Genomic DNA, 20319 nt, shown 5'->3' on the forward strand with positions numbered 1-20319 from the left:
ATTTTGCAAAACGTTGCAACCACCTACTTGTTAAAACTAAACCAGAGCTGACTCTTTGCCACTCGGGTGGAGTATTCTAGGGATGTAGGATGAGCATATTTAATGTCATTGGCTAGTGAACATCTCCCTTTTGGAAATAAAGCTGATTATTGAGCAGAATAAGAGAACAAGGCACTGCTGAGAGTTTACTAGACAGGCGCTTTAACCAACTAAGCCATAGAGCCCATGAGCAAAACTGTGGAAAACCAGAAAGATGGCAAGGATGATCCAGGAGAAGAATTTTTAAATGTAGGATGATTTTGAGGAGTGGTTCTAAGTTTTGCTATTTGTCACAGAGATGGCAAATTAAGTGTGAACAGATCCTATGCAGCATGGAGTTTCAGGTGGCTACCACTATAGAACAGAAAGGAAGTCGAGTCCCATCACATACTTGGCAGCAGCATGCAGTTCTCTGTCATTTTGCATCGTGACAATTCTAAATGAAATCGGCTTGGGACGATCTTTTTTGGAAAAGACATGGATAATTTCTCCATAGGTATGTAATCCATGCATTTGCCTTGCATGAATTGTGGCCTGTGGCCTGTGGCCTTTCTCCATAGGTATGTAATCCATGCATTTGCCTTGCAGAGAGGACTGAATGTTTAGTATTTATGCTATTAGCATGGGTCATCACGTTGGATGTAAAACAAGACCTGCTGAGCCAATGTCTGATGTACGGCGCTGTTGCATGTGGAAAGAAAATGAAGCCTAAGAATCATCACGACTGTTTTCCAAATGTGGGTTCAGTAAAGGTACTTTTGTTGACAGGGTGGCCGAGTGGTTAAGGCGATGGACTGCTAATCCATTGTGCTCTGCACGCATGGGTTCGAATCCCATCCTCGTCGTATGATTCCTTTTTGGAAAATTCTCTATGCTCAGCGCAAGCAATGCCCCGAGGAAGAAAATTTACCATCACCGTTCAAGAAGGATGCTATTGAAGTCTCTAAACATATTTACAGGCATTATGTAGCGTATCAGTCAGGCAATAGTGAATCGGCACCACTAATTTATCGTGCCTTATGCCATCCTACATTTTGCAAAACGTTGCAACCATCTACTTGTTAAAACTAAACCAGAGCTGACTCTTTGCCACTCGGGTGGAGTATTCTAGGGATGTGGGACGAGCATCTTTAATGTCATTGGCTAGTGAACATCTCCCTTTTGGAAATAAAGCTGATTATTGAGCAGAATAAGAGAACAAGGCACTGCTGAGAGTTTACTAGACAGGCGCTTTAACCAACTAAGCCACAGCGCCCATGAGCAAAACTGTGGAAAACCAGAAAGATGGCAAGGATGATCCAGGAGAAGAATTTTTAAATGTAGGATGATTTTGAGGAGTGGTTCTAAGTTTTGCTATTTGTCACAGAGATGGCAAATTAAGTGTGAACAGATCCTATACAGCATGTAGTTTCAGGTGGCTACCACTATAGAACAGCAAGGAAGTCGAGTCCCATCACATACTTGGCAGCAGCATGCAGTTCTCTGTCATTTTGCATCGTGACAATTCTAAATGAAATCGGCTTGGGACGATCCTTTTTGGAAAAGACATGGATAATTTCTCCATAGATATGTAATCCATGCATTTGCCTTGCATGAATTGTGGCCTGTTTTACTTTAAAAGTTAGATAGAAGGCAGAATTGACAGATGTAGGGAATGCTAGGGAAATGCCAACATAAATGAGAAGCAGAGAGGACTGAATGTTTAGTATGTATGCCATTAGCATGGGTCATCACGTTGGATGTAAAACAAGACCTGCTGAGCCAATGTCTGATGTACGGCGCTGTTGCATGTGGAAAGAAAATGAAGCCTAAGAATCATCACGACTGTTTTCCAAATGTGGGTTCGGTAAAGGTACTTTTGTTGATGGGGTGGCCGAGTGGTTAAGGCGATGGACTGCTAATCCATTGTGCTCTGCACGCTTGGGTTCGAATCCCATCCTCGTCGTATGATTCCTTTTTGGAAAATTCTCTATGCTCAGCGCAAGCAATGCCCCGAAGAAGAAAATTTACCATCGCCGTTCAAGAAGGATGCTATTGAAGTCTCTAAACATATTTACAGGCATTATGTAGCGTATCAGTCAGGCAATAGTGAATCGGCACCTCTAATTTATCGTGCCTTATGCCATCCTACATTTTGCAAAACGTTGCAACCATCTACTTGTTAAAACTAAACCAGAGCTGACTCTTTGCCACTCGGGTGGAGTATTCTAGGGATGTGGGACGAGCATCTTTAATGTCATTGGCTAGTGAACATCTCCCTTTTGTAAAAAAAAAAGCTGATTATTGAGCAGAATAAGAGAACAAGGCACTGCTGAGAGTTGAACTCAGGATCTCCTGTTTACTAGACAGGCGCTTTAACCAACTAAGCCACAGCGCCCATGAGCAAAACTGTGGAAAACCAGAAAGATGGCAAGGATGATCCAGGAGAAGAATTTTTAAATGTAGGATGATTTTGAGGAGTGGTTCTAAGTTTTGCTATTTGTCACAGAGATGGCAAATTAAGTGTGAACAGATCCTATGCAGCATGTAGTTTCAGGTGGCTACCACTATAGAACAGCAAGGAAGTCGAGTCCCATCACATACTTGGCAGCAGCATGCAGTTCTCTGTCATTTTGCATCGTGACAATTCTAAATGAAATCGGCTTGGGACGATCCTTTTTGGAAAAGACATGGATAATTTGTCCATAGGTATGTAATCCATGCATTTGCCTTGCATGAATTGTGGCCTGTTTTACTTTAAAAGTTAGATAGAAGGCAGAATTGACAGATTTAGGGAATGCTAGGGAAATGCCAACATAAATGAGAAGCAGAGAGGACTGAATGTTTAGTATGTATGCCATTAGCATGGGTCATCACGTTGGATGTAAAACAAGACCTGCTGAGCCAATGTCTGATGTACGGCGCTGTTGCATGTGGAAAGAAAATGAAGCCTAAGAATCATCACGACTGTTTTCCAAATGTGGGTTCAGTAAAGGTACTTTTGTTGACAGGGTGGCCGAGTGGTTAAGGCGATGGACTGCTAATCCATTGTGCTCTGCACGCATGGGTTCGAATCCCATCCTCGTCGTATGATTCCTTTTTGGAAAATTCTCTATGCTCAGCGCAAGCAGTGCCCCGAGGAAGAAAATTTACCATCACCGTTCAAGAAGGATGCTATTGAAGTCTCTAAACATATTTACAGGCATTATGTAGCGTATCAGTCAGGCAATAGTGAATCGGCACCTCTAATTTATCGTGCCTTATGCCATCCTACATTTTGCAAAACGTTGCAACCATCTACTTGTTAAAACTAAACCAGAGCTGACTCTTTGCCACTCGGGTGGAGTATTCTAGGGATGTGGGACGAGCATCTTTAATGTCATTGGCTAGTGAACATCTCCCTTTTGTAAATAAAGCTGATTATTGAGCAGAGTAAGAGAACAAGGCACTGCTGAGAGTTTACTAGACAGGCGCTTTAACCAACTAAGCCACAGCGCCCATGAGCAAAACTGTGGAAAACCAGAAAGATGGCAAGGATGATCCAGGAGAAGAATTTTTAAATGTAGGATGATTTTGAGGAGTGGTTCTAAGTTTTGCTATTTGTCACAGAGATGGCAAATTAAGTGTGAACAGATCCTATGCAGCATGTAGTTTCAGGTGGCTACCACTATAGAACAGCAAGGAAGTCGAGTCCCATCACATACTTGGCAGCAGCATGCAGTTCTCTGTCATTTTGCATCGTGACAATTCTAAATGAAATCGGCTTGGGACGATCCTTTTTGGAAAAGACATGGATAATTTGTCCATAGGTATGTAATCCATGCATTTGCCTTGCATGAATTGTGGCCTGTTTTACTTTAAAAGTTAGATAGAAGGCAGAATTGACAGATTTAGGGAATGCTAGGGAAATGCCAACATAAATGAGAAGCAGAGAGGACTGAATGTTTAGTATTTATGCCATTAGCATGGGTCATCACGTTGGATGTAAAACAAGACCTGCTGAGCCAATGTCTGATGTACGGCGCTGTTGCATGTGGAAAGAAAATGAAGCCTTAGAATCATCACGACTGTTTTCCAAATGTGGGTTCGGTAAAGGTACTTTTGTTGACGGGGTGGCCGAGTGGTTAAGGCGATGGACTGCTAATCAATTGTGCTCTGCACGCATGGGTTCGAATCCCATCCTCGTCGTATGATTCCTTTTTGGAAAATTCTCTATGCTCAGCGCAAGCAATGCCCCGAGGAAGAAAATTTACCATCGCCGTTCAAGAAGGATGCTATTGAAGTCTCTAAACATATTTACAGGCATTATGTAGCGTATCAGTCAGGCAATAGTGAATCGGCACCTCTAATTTATCGTGCCTTATGCCATCCTACATTTTGCAAAACGTTGCAACCATCTACTTGTTAAAACTAAACCAGAGCTGACTCTTTGCCACTCGGGTGGAGTATTCTAGGGATGTAGGATGAGCATCTTTAATGTCATTGGCTAGTGAACATCTCCCTTTTGGAAATAAAGCTGATTATTGAGCAGAATAAGAGAACAAGGCACTGCTGAGAGTTGAACTAGACTTTAACCAACTAAGCCACAGCGCCCATGAGCAAAACTGTGGAAAACCAGAAAGATGGCAAGGATGATCCAGGAGAAGAATTTTTAAATGTAGGATGATTTTGAGGAGTGGTTCTAAGTTTTGCTATTTGTCACAGAGATGGCAAATTAAGTGTGAACAGATCCTATGCAGCATGTAGTTTCAGGTGGCTACCACTATAGAACAGCAAGGAAGTCGAGTCCCATCACATACTTGGCAGCAGCATGCAGTTCTCTGTCATTTTGCATCGTGACAATTCTAAATGAAATCGGCTTGGGACGATCCTTTTTGGAAAAGACATGGATAATTTGTCCATAGGTATGTAATCCATGCATTTGCCTTGCATGAATTGTGGCCTGTTTTACTTTAAAAGTTAGATAGAAGGCAGAATTGACAGATTTAGGGAATGCTAGGGAAATGCCAACATAAATGAGAAGCAGAGAGGACTGAATGTTTAGTATGTATGCCATTAGCATGGGTCATCACGTTGGATGTAAAACAAGACCTGCTGAGCCAATGTCTGATGTACGGCGCTGTTGCATGTGGAAAGAAAATGAAGCCTAAGAATCATCACGACTGTTTTCCAAATGTGGGTTCAGTAAAGGTACTTTTGTTGACAGGGTGGCCGAGTGGTTAAGGCGATGGACTGCTAATCCATTGTGCTCTGCACGCATGGGTTCGAATCCCATCCTCGTCGTATGATTCCTTTTTGGAAAATTCTCTATGCTCAGCGCAAGCAATGCCCCGAGGAAGAAAATTTACCATCACCGTTCAAGAAGGATGCTATTGAAGTCTCTAAACATATTTACAGGCATTATGTAGCGTATCAGTCAGGCAATAGTGAATCGGCACCACTAATTTATCGTGCCTTATGCCATCCTACATTTTGCAAAACGTTGCAACCATCTACTTGTTAAAACTAAACCAGAGCTGACTCTTTGCCACTCGGGTGGAGTATTCTAGGGATGTGGGACGAGCATCTTTAATGTCATTGGCTAGTGAACATCTCCCTTTTGGAAATAAAGCTGATTATTGAGCAGAATAAGAGAACAAGGCACTGCTGAGAGTTTACTAGACAGGCGCTTTAACCAACTAAGCCACAGCGCCCATGAGCAAAACTGTGGAAAACCAGAAAGATGGCAAGGATGATCCAGGAGAAGAATTTTTAAATGTAGGATGATTTTGAGGAGTGGTTCTAAGTTTTGCTATTTGTCACAGAGATGGCAAATTAAGTGTGAACAGATCCTATGCAGCATGTAGTTTCAGGTGGCTACCACTATAGAACAGCAAGGAAGTCGAGTCCCATCACATACTTGGCAGCAGCATGCAGTTCTCTGTCATTTTGCATCGTGACAATTCTAAATGAAATCGGCTTGGGACGATCCTTTTTGGAAAAGACATGGATAATTTGTCCATAGGTATGTAATCCATGCATTTGCCTTGCATGAATTGTGGCCTGTTTTACTTTAAAAGTTAGATAGAAGGCAGAATTGGCAGATTTAGGGAATGCTAGGGAAATGCCAACATAAATGAGAAGCAGAGAGGACTGAATGTTTAGTATTTATGCCATTAGCATGGGTCATCACGTTGGATGTAAAACAAGACCTGCTGAGCCAATGTCTGATGTACGGCGCTGTTGCATGTGGAAAGAAAATGAAGCCTAAGAATCATCACGACTGTTTTCCAAATGTGGGTTCGGTAAAGGTACTTTTGTTGACGGGGTGGCCGAGTGGTTAAGGCGATGGACTGCTAATCAATTGTGCTCTGCACGCATGGGTTCGAATCCCATCCTCGTCGTATGATTCCTTTTTGGAAAATTCTCTATGCTCAGCGCAAGCAATGCCCCGAGGAAGAAAATTTACCATCGCCGTTCAAGAAGGATGCTATTGAAGTCTCTAAACATATTTACAGGCATTATGTAGCGTATCAGTCAGGCAATAGTGAATCGGCACCTCTAATTTATCGTGCCTTATGCCATCCTACATTTTGCAAAACGTTGCAACCATCTACTTGTTAAAACTAAACCAGAGCTGACTCTTTGCCACTCGGGTGGAGTATTCTAGGGATGTAGGATGAGCATCTTTAATGTCATTGGCTAGTGAACATCTCCCTTTTGGAAATAAAGCTGATTATTGAGCAGAATAAGAGAACAAGGCACTGCTGAGAGTTGAACTAGACTTTAACCAACTAAGCCACAGCGCCCATGAGCAAAACTGTGGAAAACCAGAAAGATGGCAAGGATGATCCAGGAGAAGAATTTTTAAATGTAGGATGATTTTGAGGAGTGGTTCTAAGTTTTGCTATTTGTCACAGAGATGGCAAATTAAGTGTGAACAGATCCTATGCAGCATGTAGTTTCAGGTGGCTACCACTATAGAACAGCAAGGAAGTCGAGTCCCATCACATACTTGGCAGCAGCATGCAGTTCTCTGTCATTTTGCATTGTGACAATTCTAAATGAAATCGGCTTGGGACGATCCTTTTTGGAAAAGACATGGATAATTTGTCCATAGGTATGTAATCCATGCATTTGCCTTGCATGAATTGTGGCCTGTTTTACTTTAAAAGTTAGATAGAAGGCAGAATTGACAGATTTAGGGAATGCTAGGGAAATGCCAACATAAATGAGAAGCAGAGAGGACTGAATGTTTAGTATGTATGCCATTAGCATGGGTCATCACGTTGGATGTAAAACAAGACCTGCTGAGCCAATGTCTGATGTACGGCGCTGTTGCATGTGGAAAGAAAATGAAGCCTAAGAATCATCACGACTGTTTTACAAATGTGGGTTCAGTAAAGGTACTTTTGTTGACGGGGTGGCCGAGTGGTTAAGGCGATGGACTGCTAATCCATTGTGCTCTGCATGCATGGGTTTGAATCCCATCCTCGTCGTATGATTCCTTTTTGGAAAATTCTCTATGCTCAGCGCAAGCAATGCCCCGAGGAAGAAAATTTACCATCACCGTTCAAGAAAGATGCTATTGAAGTCTCTAAACATATTTACAGGCATTATGTAGCGTATCAGTCAGGCAATAGTGAATCGGCACCTCTAATTTATCGTGCCTTATGCCATCCTACATTTTGCAAAACGTTGCAACCATCTACTTGTTAAAACTAAACCAGAGCTGACTCTTTGCCACTCGGGTGGAGTATTCTAGGGATGTGGGACGAGCATCTTTAATGTCATTGGCTAGTGAACATCTCCCTTTTGGAAATAAAGCTGATTATTGAGCAGAATAAGAGAACAAGGCACTGCTGAGAGTTTACTAGACAGGCGCTTTAACCAACTAAGCCACAGCGCCCATGAGCAAAACTGTGGAAAACCAGAAAGATGGCAAGGATGATCCAGGAGAAGAATTTTTAAATGTAGGATGATTTTGAGGAGTGGTTCTAAGTTTTGCTATTTGTCACAGAGATGGCAAATTAAGTGTGAACAGATCCTATACAGCATGTAGTTTCAGGTGGCTACCACTATAGAACAGCAAGGAAGTCGAGCCCCATCACATACTTGGCAGCAGCATGCAGTTCTCTGTCATTTTGCATCGTGACAATTCTAAATGAAATCGGCTTGGGACGATCCTTTTTGGAAAAGACATGGATAATTTCTCCATAGGTATGTAATCCATGCATTTGCCTTGCATGAATTGTGGCCTGTTTTACTTTAAAAGTTAGATAGAAGGCAGAATTGACAGATGTAGGGAATGCTAGGGAAATGCCAACATAAATGAGAAGCAGAGAGGACTGAATGTTTAGTATGTATGCCATTAGCATGGGTCATCACGTTGGATGTAAAACAAGACCTGCTGAGCCAATGTCTGATGTACGGCGCTGTTGCATGTGGAAAGAAAATGAAGCCTAAGAATCATCACGACTGTTTTCCAAATGTGGGTTCGGTAAAGGTACTTTTGTTGATGGGGTGGCCGAGTGGTTAAGGCGATGGACTGCTAATCCATTGTGCTCTGCACGCTTGGGTTCGAATCCCATCCTCGTCGTATGATTCCTTTTTGGAAAATTCTCTATGCTCAGCGCAAGCAATGCCCCGAGGAAGAAAGTTTACCATCGCCGTTCAAGAAGGATGCTATTGAAGTCTCTAAACATATTTACAGGCATTATGTAGCGTATCAGTCAGGCAATAGTGAATCGGCACCTCTAATTTATCGTGCCTTATGCCATCCTACATTTTGCAAAACGTTGCAACCATCTACTTGTTAAAACTAAACCAGAGCTGACTCTTTGCCACTCGGGTGAAGTATTCTAGGGATGTAGGATGAGCATCTTTAATGTCATTGGCTAGTGAACATCTCCCTTTTGGAAATAAAGCTGATTATTGAGCAGAATAAGAGAACAAGGCACTGCTGAGAGTTTACTAGACAGGCGCTTTAACCAACTAAGCCACAGCGCCCATGAGCAAAACTGTGGAAAACCAGAAAGATGGCAAGGATGATCCAGGAGAAGAATTTTTAAATGTAGGATGATTTTGAGGAGTGGTTCTAAGTTTTGCTATTTGTCACAGAGATGGCAAATTAAGTGTGAACAGATCCTATGCAGCATGTAGTTTCAGGTGGCTACCACTATAGAACAGCAAGGAAGTCGAGTCCCATCACATACTTGGCAGCAGCATGCAGTTCTCTGTCATTTTGCATCGTGACAATTCTAAATGAAATCGGCTTGGGACGATCCTTTTTGGAAAAGACATGGATAATTTGTCCATAGGTATGTAATCCATGCATTTGCCTTGCATGAATTGTGGCCTGTTTTACTTTAAAAGTTAGATAGAAGGCAGAATTGACAGATTTAGGGAATGCTAGGGAAATGCCAACATAAATGAGAAGCAGAGAGGACTGAATGTTTAGTATTTATGCTATTAGCATGGGTCATCACGTTGGATGTAAAACAAGACCTGCTGAGCCAATGTCTGATGTACGGCGCTGTTGCATGTGGAAAGAAAATGAAGCCTAAGAATCATCACGACTGTTTTCCAAATGTGGGTTCGGTAAAGGTACTTTTGTTGATGGGGTGGCCGAGTGGTTAAGGCGATGGACTGCTAATCCATTGTGCTCTGCACGCATGGGTTCGAATCCCATCCTCGTCGTATGATTCCTTTTTGGAAAATTCTCTATGCTCAGCGCAAGCAATGCCCCGAGGAAGAAAATTTACCATCGCCGTTCAAGAAGGATGCTATTGAAGTCTCTAAACATATTTACAGGCATTATGTAGCGTATCAGTCAGGCAATAGTGAATCGGCACCTCTAATTTATCGTGCCTTATGCCATCCTACATTTTGCAAAACGTTGCAACCATCTACTTGTTAAAACTAAACCAGAGCTGACTCTTTGCCACTCGGGTGGAGTATTCTAGGGATGTAGGATGAGCATCTTTAATGTCATTGGCTAGTGAACATCTCCCTTTTGGAAATAAAGCTGATTATTGAGCAGAATAAGAGAACAAGGCACTGCTGAGAGTTTACTAGACAGGCGCTTTAACCAACTAAGCCACAGCGCCCATGAGCAAAACTGTGGAAAACCAGAAAGATGGCAAGGATGATCCAGGAGAAGAATTTTTAAATGTAGGATGATTTTGAGGAGTGGTTCTAAGTTTTGCTATTTGTCACAGAGATGGCAAATTAAGTGTGAACAGATCCTATACAGCATGTAGTTTCAGGTGGCTACCACTATAGAACAGCAAGGAAGTCGAGTCCCATCACATACTTGGCAGCAGCATGCAGTTCTCTGTCATTTTGCATCGTGACAATTCTAAATGAAATCGGCTTGGGACGATCCTTTTTGGAAAAGACATGGATAATTTCTCCATAGGTATGTAATCCATGCATTTGCCTTGCATGAATTGTGGCCTGTTTTACTTTAAAAGTTAGATAGAAGGCAGAATTGACAGATGTAGGGAATGCTAGGGAAATGCCAACATAAATGAGAAGCAGAGAGGACTGAATGTTTAGTATGTATGCCATTAGCATGGGTCATCACGTTGGATGTAAAACAAGACCTGCTGAGCCAATGTCTGATGTACGGCGCTGTTGCATGTGGAAAGAAAATGAAGCCTAAGAATCATCACGACTGTTTTCCAAATGTGGGTTCGGTAAATGTACTTTTGTTGATGGGGTGGCCGAGTGGTTAAGGCGATGGACTGCTAATCCATTGTGCTCTGCACGCTTGGGTTCGAATCCCATCCTCGTCGTATGATTCCTTTTTGGAAAATTCTCTATGCTCAGCGCAAGCAATGCCCCGAGGAAGAAAGTTTACCATCGCCGTTCAAGAAGGATGCTATTGAAGTCTCTAAACATATTTACAGGCATTATGTAGCGTATCAGTCAGGCAATAGTGAATCGGCACCTCTAATTTATCGTGCCTTATGCCATCCTACATTTTGCAAAACGTTGCAACCATCTACTTGTTAAAACTAAACCAGAGCTGACTCTTTGCCACTCGGGTGGAGTATTCTAGGGATGTAGGATGAGCATCTTTAATGTCATTGGCTAGTGAACATCTCCCTTTTGGAAATAAAGCTGATTATTGAGCAGAATAAGAGAACAAGGCACTGCTGAGAGTTTACTAGACAGGCGCTTTAACCAACTAAGCCACAGCGCCCATGAGCAAAACTGTGGAAAACCAGAAAGATGGCAAGGATGATCCAGGAGAAGAATTTTTAAATGTAGGATGATTTTGAGGAGTGGTTCTAAGTTTTGCTATTTGTCACAGAGATGGCAAATTAAGTGTGAACAGATCCTATACAGCATGTAGTTTCAGGTGGCTACCACTATAGAACAGCAAGGAAGTCGAGCCCCATCACATACTTGGCAGCAGCATGCAGTTCTCTGTCATTTTGCATCGTGACAATTCTAAATGAAATCGGCTTGGGACGATCCTTTTTGGAAAAGACATGGATAATTTCTCCATAGGTATGTAATCCATGCATTTGCCTTGCATGAATTGTGGCCTGTTTTACTTTAAAAGTTAGATAGAAGGCAGAATTGACAGATGTAGGGAATGCTAGGGAAATGCCAACATAAATGAGAAGCAGAGAGGACTGAATGTTTAGTATGTATGCCATTAGCATGGGTCATCACGTTGGATGTAAAACAAGACCTGCTGAGCCAATGTCTGATGTACGGCGCTGTTGCATGTGGAAAGAAAATGAAGCCTAAGAATCATCACGACTGTTTTCCAAATGTGGGTTCGGTAAATGTACTTTTGTTGATGGGGTGGCCGAGTGGTTAAGGCGATGGACTGCTAATCCATTGTGCTCTGCACGCTTGGGTTCGAATCCCATCCTCGTCGTATGATTCCTTTTTGGAAAATTCTCTATGCTCAGCGCAAGCAATGCCCCGAGGAAGAAAGTTTACCATCGCCGTTCAAGAAGGATGCTATTGAAGTCTCTAAACATATTTACAGGCATTATGTAGCGTATCAGTCAGGCAATAGTGAATCGGCACCTCTAATTTATCGTGCCTTATGCCATCCTACATTTTGCAAAACGTTGCAACCATCTACTTGTTAAAACTAAACCAGAGCTGACTCTTTGCCACTCGGGTGGAGTATTCTAGGGATGTAGGATGAGCATCTTTAATGTCATTGGCTAGTGAACATCTCCCTTTTGGAAATAAAGCTGATTATTGAGCAGAATAAGAGAACAAGGCACTGCTGAGAGTTGAACTAGACTTTAACCAACTAAGCCACAGCGCCCATGAGCAAAACTGTGGAAAACCAGAAAGATGGCAAGGATGATCCAGGAGAAGAATTTTTAAATGTAGGATGATTTTGAGGAGTGGTTCTAAGTTTTGCTATTTGTCACAGAGATGGCAAATTAAGTGTGAACAGATCCTATGCAGCATGTAGTTTCAGGTGGCTACCACTATAGAACAGCAAGGAAGTCGAGTCCCATCACATACTTGGCAGCAGCATGCAGTTCTCTGTCATTTTGCATCGTGACAATTCTAAATGAAATCGGCTTGGGACGATCCTTTTTGGAAAAGACATGGATAATTTGTCCATAGGTATGTAATCCATGCATTTGCCTTGCATGAATTGTGGCCTGTTTTACTTTAAAAGTTAGATAGAAGGCAGAATTGACAGATTTAGGGAATGCTAGGGAAATGCCAACATAAATGAGAAGCAGAGAGGACTGAATGTTTAGTATGTATGCCATTAGCATGGGTCATCACGTTGGATGTAAAACAAGACCTGCTGAGCCAATGTCTGATGTACGGCGCTGTTGCATGTGGAAAGAAAATGAAGCCTAAGAATCATCACGACTGTTTTCCAAATGTGGGTTCGGTAAAGGTACTTTTGTTGATGGGGTGGCCGAGTGGTTAAGGCAATGGACTGCTAATCCATTGTGCTCTGCACGCTTGGGTTCGAATCCCATCCTCGTCGTATGATTCCTTTTTGGAAAATTCTCTATGCTCAGCGCAAGCAATGCCCCGAGGAAGAAAGTTTACCATCGCCGTTCAAGAAGGATGCTATTGAAGTCTCTAAACATATTTACAGGCATTATGTAGCGTATCAGTCAGGCAATAGTGAATCGGCACCTCTAATTTATCGTGCCTTATGCCATCCTACATTTTGCAAAACGTTGCAACCATCTACTTGTTAAAACTAAACCAGAGCTGACTCTTTGCCACTCGGGTGGAGTATTCTAGGGATGTAGGATGAGCATCTTTAATGTCATTGGCTAGTGAACATCTCCCTTTTGGAAATAAGGCTGATTATTGAGCAGAATAAGAGAACAAGGCACTGCTGAGAGTTTACTAGACAGGCGCTTTAACCAACTAAGCCACAGCGCCCATGAGCAAAACTGTGGAAAACCAGAAAGATGGCAAGGATGATCCAGGAGAAGAATTTTTAAATGTAGGATGATTTTGAGGAGTGGTTCTAAGTTTTGCTATTTGTCACAGAGATGGCAAATTAAGTGTGAACAGATCCTATGCAGCATGGAGTTTCAGGTGGCTACCACTATAGAACAGCAAGGAAGTCGAGTCCCATCACATACTTGGCAGCAGCATGCAGTTCTCTGTCATTTTGCATCGTGACAATTCTAAATGAAATCGGCTTGGGACGATCTTTTTTGGAAAAGACATGGATAACTTGTCCATAGGTATGTAATCCATGCATTTGCCTTGCATGAATTGTGGCCTGTTTTACTTTAAAAGTTAGATAGAAGGCAGAATTGACAGATTTAGGGAATGCTAGGGAAATGCCAACATAAATGAGAAGCAGAGAGGACTGAATGTTTAGTATTTATGCTATTAGCATGGGTCATCACGTTGGATGTAAAACAAGACCTGCTGAGCCAATGTCTGATGTACGGCGCTGTTGCATGTGGAAAGAAAATGAAGCCTAAGAATCATCACGACTGTTTTCCAAATGTGGGTTCGGTAAAGGTACTTTTGTTGATGGGGTGGCCGAGTGGTTAAGGCGATGGACTGCTAATCCATTGTGCTCTGCACGCATGGGTTCGAATCCCATCCTCGTCGTATGATTCCTTTTTGGAAAATTCTCTATGCTCAGCGCAAGCAATGCCCCGAGGAAGAAAATTTACCATCGCCGTTCAAGAAGGATGCTATTGAAGTCTCTAAACATATTTACAGGCATTATGTAGCGTATCAGTCAGGCAATAGTGAATCGGCACCTCTAATTTATCGTGCCTTATGCCATCCTACATTTTGCAAAACGTTGCAACCATCTACTTGTTAAAACTAAACCAGAGCTGACTCTTTGCCACTCGGGTGGAGTATTCTAGGGATGTAGGATGAGCATCTTTAATGTCATTGGCTAGTGAACATCTCCCTTTTGGAAATAAAGCTGATTATTGAGCAGAATAAGAGAACAAGGCACTGCTGAGAGTTGAACTAGACTTTAACCAACTAAGCCACAGCGCCCATGAGCAAAACTGTGGAAAACCAGAAAGATGGCAAGGATGATCCAGGAGAAGAATTTTTAAATGTAGGATGATTTTGAGGAGTGGTTCTAAGTTTTGCTATTTGTCACAGAGATGGCAAATTAAGTGTGAACAGATCCTATGCAGCATGTAGTTTCAGGTGGCTACCACTATAGAACAGCAAGGAAGTTTAGTCCCATCACATACTTGGCAGCAGCATGCAGTTCTCTGTCATTTTGCATCGTGACAATTCTAAATGAAATCGGCTTGGGACGATCCTTTTTGGAAAAGACATGGATAATTTGTCCATAGGTATGTAATCCATGCATTTGCCTTGCATGAATTGTGGCCTGTTTTACTTTAAAAGTTAGATAGAAGGCAGAATTGACAGATTTAGGGAATGCTAGGGAAATGCCAACATAAATGAGAAGCAGAGAGGACTGAATGTTTAGTATGTATGCCATTAGCATGGGTCATCACGTTGGATGTAAAACAAGACCTGCTGAGCCAATGTCTGATGTACGGCGCTGTTGCATGTGGAAAGAAAATGAAGCCTAAGAATCATCACGACTGTTTTCCAAATGTGGGTTCAGTAAAGGTACTTTTGTTGACAGGGTCGACGAGTGGTTAAGGCGATGGACTGCTAATCCATTGTGCTCTGCACGCATGGGTTCGAATCCCATCCTCGTCGTATGATTCCTTTTTGGAAAATTCTCTATGCTCAGCGCAAGCAATGCCCCGAGGAAGAAAATTTACCATCACCGTTCAAGAAGGATGCTATTGAAGTCTCTAAACATATTTACAGGCATTATGTAGCGTATCAGTCAGGCAATAGTGAATCGGCACCTCTAATTTATCGTGCCTTATGCCATCCTACATTTTGCAAAACGTTGCAACCATCTACTTGTTAAAACTAAACCAGAGCTGACTCTTTGCCACTCGGGTGGAGTATTCTAGGGATGTAGGACGAGCATCTTTAATGTCATTGGCTAGTGAACATCTCCCTTTTGGAAATAAAGCTGATTATTGAGCAGAATAAGAGAACAAGGCACTGCTGAGAGTTTACTAGACAGGCGCTTTAACCAACTAAGCCACAGCGCCCATGAGCAAAACTGTGGAAAACCAGAAAGATGGCAAGGATGATCCAGGAGAAGAATTTTTAAATGTAGGATGATTTTGAGGAGTGGTTCTAAGTTTTGCTATTTGTCACAGAGATGGCAAATTAAGTGTGAACAGATCCTATGCAGCATGTAGTTTCAGGTGGCTACCACTATAGAACAGCAAGGAAGTCGAGTCCCATCACATACTTGGCAGCAGCATGCAGTTCTCTGTCATTTTGCATCGTGACAATTCTAAATGAAATCGGCTTGGGACGATCCTTTTTGGAAAAGACATGGATAATTTGTCCATAGGTATGTAATCCATGCATTTGCCTTGCATGAATTGTGGCCTGTTTTACTTTAAAAGTTAGATAGAAGGCAGAATTGACAGATTTAGGGAATGCTAGGGAAATGCCAACATAAATGAGAAGCAGAGAGGACTGAATGTTTAGTATGTATGCCATTAGCATGGGTCATCACGTTGGATGTAAAACAAGACCTGCTGAGCCAATGTCTGATGGTCTGATGTACGGCGCTGTTGCATGTGGAAAGAAAATGAAGCCTAAGAATCATCACGACTGTTTTCCAAATGTGGGTTCAGTAAAGGTACTTTTGTTGACAGGGTGGCCGAGTGGTTAAGGCGATGGACTGCTAATCCATTGTGCTCTGCACGCATGGGTTCGAATCCCATCCTCGTCGTATGATTCCTTTTTGGAAAATTCTCTATGCTCAGCGCAAGCAATGCCCCGAGGAAGAAAATTTACCATCACCGTTCAAGAAGGATGCTATTGAAGTCTCTAAACATATTTACAGGCATTATGTAGCGTATCAGTCAGGCAATAGTGAATCGGCACCTCTAATTTATCGTGCCTTATGCCATCCTACATTTTGCAAAACGTTGCAACCATCTACTTGTTAAAACTAAACCAGAGCTGACTCTTTGCCACTCGGGTGGAGTATTCTAGGAATGTAGGATGAGCATCTTTAATGTCATTGGCTAGTGAACATCTCCCTTTTGGAAATAAAGCTGATTATTGAGCAGAATAAGAGAACAAGGCACTGCTGAGAGTTGAACTAGACTTTAACCAACTAAGCCACAGCGCCCATGAGCAAAACTGTGGAAAACCAGAAAGATGGCAAGGATGATCCAGGAGAAGAATTTTTAAATGTAGGATGATTTTGAGGAGTGGTTCTAAGTTTTGCTATTTGTCACAGAGATGGCAAATTAAGTGTGAACAGATCCTATGCAGCATGTAGTTTCAGGTGGCTACCACTATAGAACAGCAAGGAAGTTTAGTCCCATCACATACTTGGCAGCAGCATGCAGTTCTCTGTCATTTTGCATCGTGACAATTCTAAATGAAATCGGCTTGGGACGATCCTTTTTGGAAAAGACATGGATAATTTGTCCATAGGTATGTAATCCATGCATTTGCCTTGCATGAATTGTGGCCTGTTTTACTTTAAAAGTTAGATAGAAGGCAGAATTGACAGATTTAGGGAATGCTAGGGAAATGCCAACATAAATGAGAAGCAGAGAGGACTGAATGTTTAGTATGTATGCCATTAGCATGGGTCATCACGTTGGATGTAAAACAAGACCTACTGAGCCAATGTCTGATGTACGGCGCTGTTGCATGTGGAAAGAAAATGAAGCCTAACAATCATCACGACTGTTTTCCAAATGTGGGTTCAGTAAAGGTACTTTTGTTGACAGGGTCGACGAGTGGTTAAGGCGATGGACTGCTAATCCATTGTGCTCTGCACGCATGGGTTCGAATCCCATCCTCGTCGTATGATTCCTTTTTGGAAAATTCTCTATGCTCAGCGCAAGCAATGCCCCGAGGAAGAAAATTTACCATCACCGTTCAAGAAGGATGCTATTGAAGTCTCTAAACATATTTACAGGCATTATGTAGCGTATCAGTCAGGCAATAGTGAATCGGCACCTCTAATTTATCGTGCCTTATGCCATCCTACATTTTGCAAAACGTTGCAACCATCTACTTGTTAAAACTAAACCAGAGCTGACTCTTTGCCACTCGGGTGGAGTATTCTAGGGATGTAGGACGAGCATCTTTAATGTCATTGGCTAGTGAACATCTCCCTTTTGGAAATAAAGCTGATTATTGAGCAGAATAAGAGAACAAGGCACTGCTGAGAGTTTACTAGACAGGCGCTTTAACCAACTAAGCCACAGCGCCCATGAGCAAAACTGTGGAAAACCAGAAAGATGGCAAGGATGATCCAGGAGAAGAATTTTTAAATGTAGGATGATTTTGAGGAGTGGTTCTAAGTTTTGCTATTTGTCACAGAGATGGCAAATTAAGTGTGAACAGATCCTATGCAGCATGTAGTTTCAGGTGGCTACCACTATAGAACAGCAAGGAAGTCGAGTCCCATCACATACTTGGCAGCAGCATGCAGTTCTCTGTCATTTTGCATCGTGACAATTCTAAATGAAATCGGCTTGGGACGATCCTTTTTGGAAAAGACATGGATAATTTGTCCATAGGTATGTAATCCATGCATTTGCCTTGCATGAATTGTGGCCTGTTTTACTTTAAAAGTTAGATAGAAGGCAGAATTGACAGATTTAGGGAATGCTAGGGAAATGCCAACATAAATGAGAAGCAGAGAGGACTGAATGTTTAGTATGTATGCCATTAGCATGGGTCATCACGTTGGATGTAAAACAAGACCTGCTGAGCCAATGTCTGATGGTCTGATGTACGGCGCTGTTGCATGTGGAAAGAAAATGAAGCCTAAGAATCATCACGACTGTTTTCCAAATGTGGGTTCAGTAAAGGTACTTTTGTTGACAGGGTGGCCGAGTGGTTAAGGCGATGGACTGCTAATCCATTGTGCTCTGCACGCATGGGTTCGAATCCCATCCTCGTCGTATGATTCCTTTTTGGAAAATTCTCTATGCTCAGCGCAAGCAATGCCCCGAGGAAGAAAATTTACCATCACCGTTCAAGAAGGATGCTATTGAAGTCTCTAAACATATTTACAGGCATTATGTAGCGTATCAGTCAGGCAATAGTGAATCGGCACCTCTAATTTATCGTGCCTTATGCCATCCTACATTTTGCAAAACGTTGCAACCATCTACTTGTTAAAACTAAACCAGAGCTGACTCTTTGCCACTCGGGTGGAGTATTCTAGGAATGTAGGATGAGCATCTTTAATGTCATTGGCTAGTGAACATCTCCCTTTTGGAAATAAAGCTGATTATTGAGCAGAATAAGAGAACAAGGCACTGCTGAGAGTTGAACTAGACTTTAACCAACTAAGCCACAGCGCCCATGAGCAAAACTGTGGAAAACCAGAAAGATGGCAAGGATGATCCAGGAGAAGAATTTTTAAATGTAGGATGATTTTGAGGAGTGGTTCTAAGTTTTGCTATTTGTCACAGAGATGGCAAATTAAGTGTGAACAGATCCTATGCAGCATGTAGTTTCAGGTGGCTACCACTATAGAACAGCAAGGAAGTCGAGTCCCATCACATACTTGGCAGCAGCATGCAGTTCTCTGTCATTTTGCATCGTGACAATTCTAAATGAAATCGGCTTGGGACGATCCTTTTTGGAAAAGACATGGATAACTTGTCCATAGGTATGTAATCCATGCATTTGCCTTGCATGAATTGTGGCCTGTTTTACTTTAAAAGTTAGATAGAAGGCAGAATTGACAGATTTAGGGAATGCTAGGGAAATGCCAACATAAATGAGAAGCAGAGAGGACTGAATGTTTAGTATGTATGCCATTAGCATGGGTCATCACGTTGGATGTAAAACAAGACCTGCTGAGCCAATGTCTGATGTACGGCGCTGTTGCATGTGCAAAGAAAATGAAGCCTAAGAATCATCACGACTGTTTTCCAAATGTGGGTTCGGTAAAGGTACTTTTGTTGACGGGGTGGCCGAGTGGTTAAGGCGATGGACTGCTAATCCATTGTGCTCTGCATGCATGGGTTCGAATCCCATCCTCGTCGTATGATTCCTTTTTTGTAAAATTCTCTATGCTCAGCGCAAGCAATGCCCCGAGGAAGAAAATTTACCATCACCGTTCAAGAAGGATGCTATTGAAGTCTCTAAACATATTTACAGGCATTATGTAGCGTATCAGTCAGGCAATAGTGAATCGGCACCTCTAATTTATCGTGCCTTATGCCATCCTACATTTTGCAAAACGTTGCAACCATCTACTTGTTAAAACTAAACCAGAGCTGACTCTTTGCCACTCGGGTGGAGTATTCTAGGGATGTGGGACGAGCATCTTTAATGTCATTGGCTAGTGAACATCTCCCTTTTGTAAAAAAAAGCTGATTATTGAGCAGAATAAGAGAACAAGGCACTGCTGAGAGTTGAACTCAGGATCTCCTGTTTACTAGACAGGCGCTTTAACCAACTAAGCCACAGCACCCATGAGCAAAACTGTGGAAAACCAGAAAGATGGCAAGGATGATCCAGGAGAAGAATTTTTAAATGTAGGATGATTTTGAGGAGTGGTTCTAAGTTTTGCTATTTGTCACAGAGATGGCAAATTAAGTGTGAACAGATCCTATGCAGCATGGAGTTTCAGGTGGCTACCACTATAGAACAGCAAGGAAGTCGAGTCCCATCACATACTTGGCAGCAGCATGCAGTTCTCTGTCATTTTGCATCGTGACAATTCTAAATGAAATCGGCTTGGGACGATCCTTTTTGGAAAAGACATGG

Source organism: Eleutherodactylus coqui, chromosome 11 (assembly GCF_035609145.1).
Source record: "Eleutherodactylus coqui strain aEleCoq1 chromosome 11, aEleCoq1.hap1, whole genome shotgun sequence".
Taxonomy (NCBI): domain Eukaryota; kingdom Metazoa; phylum Chordata; class Amphibia; order Anura; family Eleutherodactylidae; genus Eleutherodactylus; species Eleutherodactylus coqui.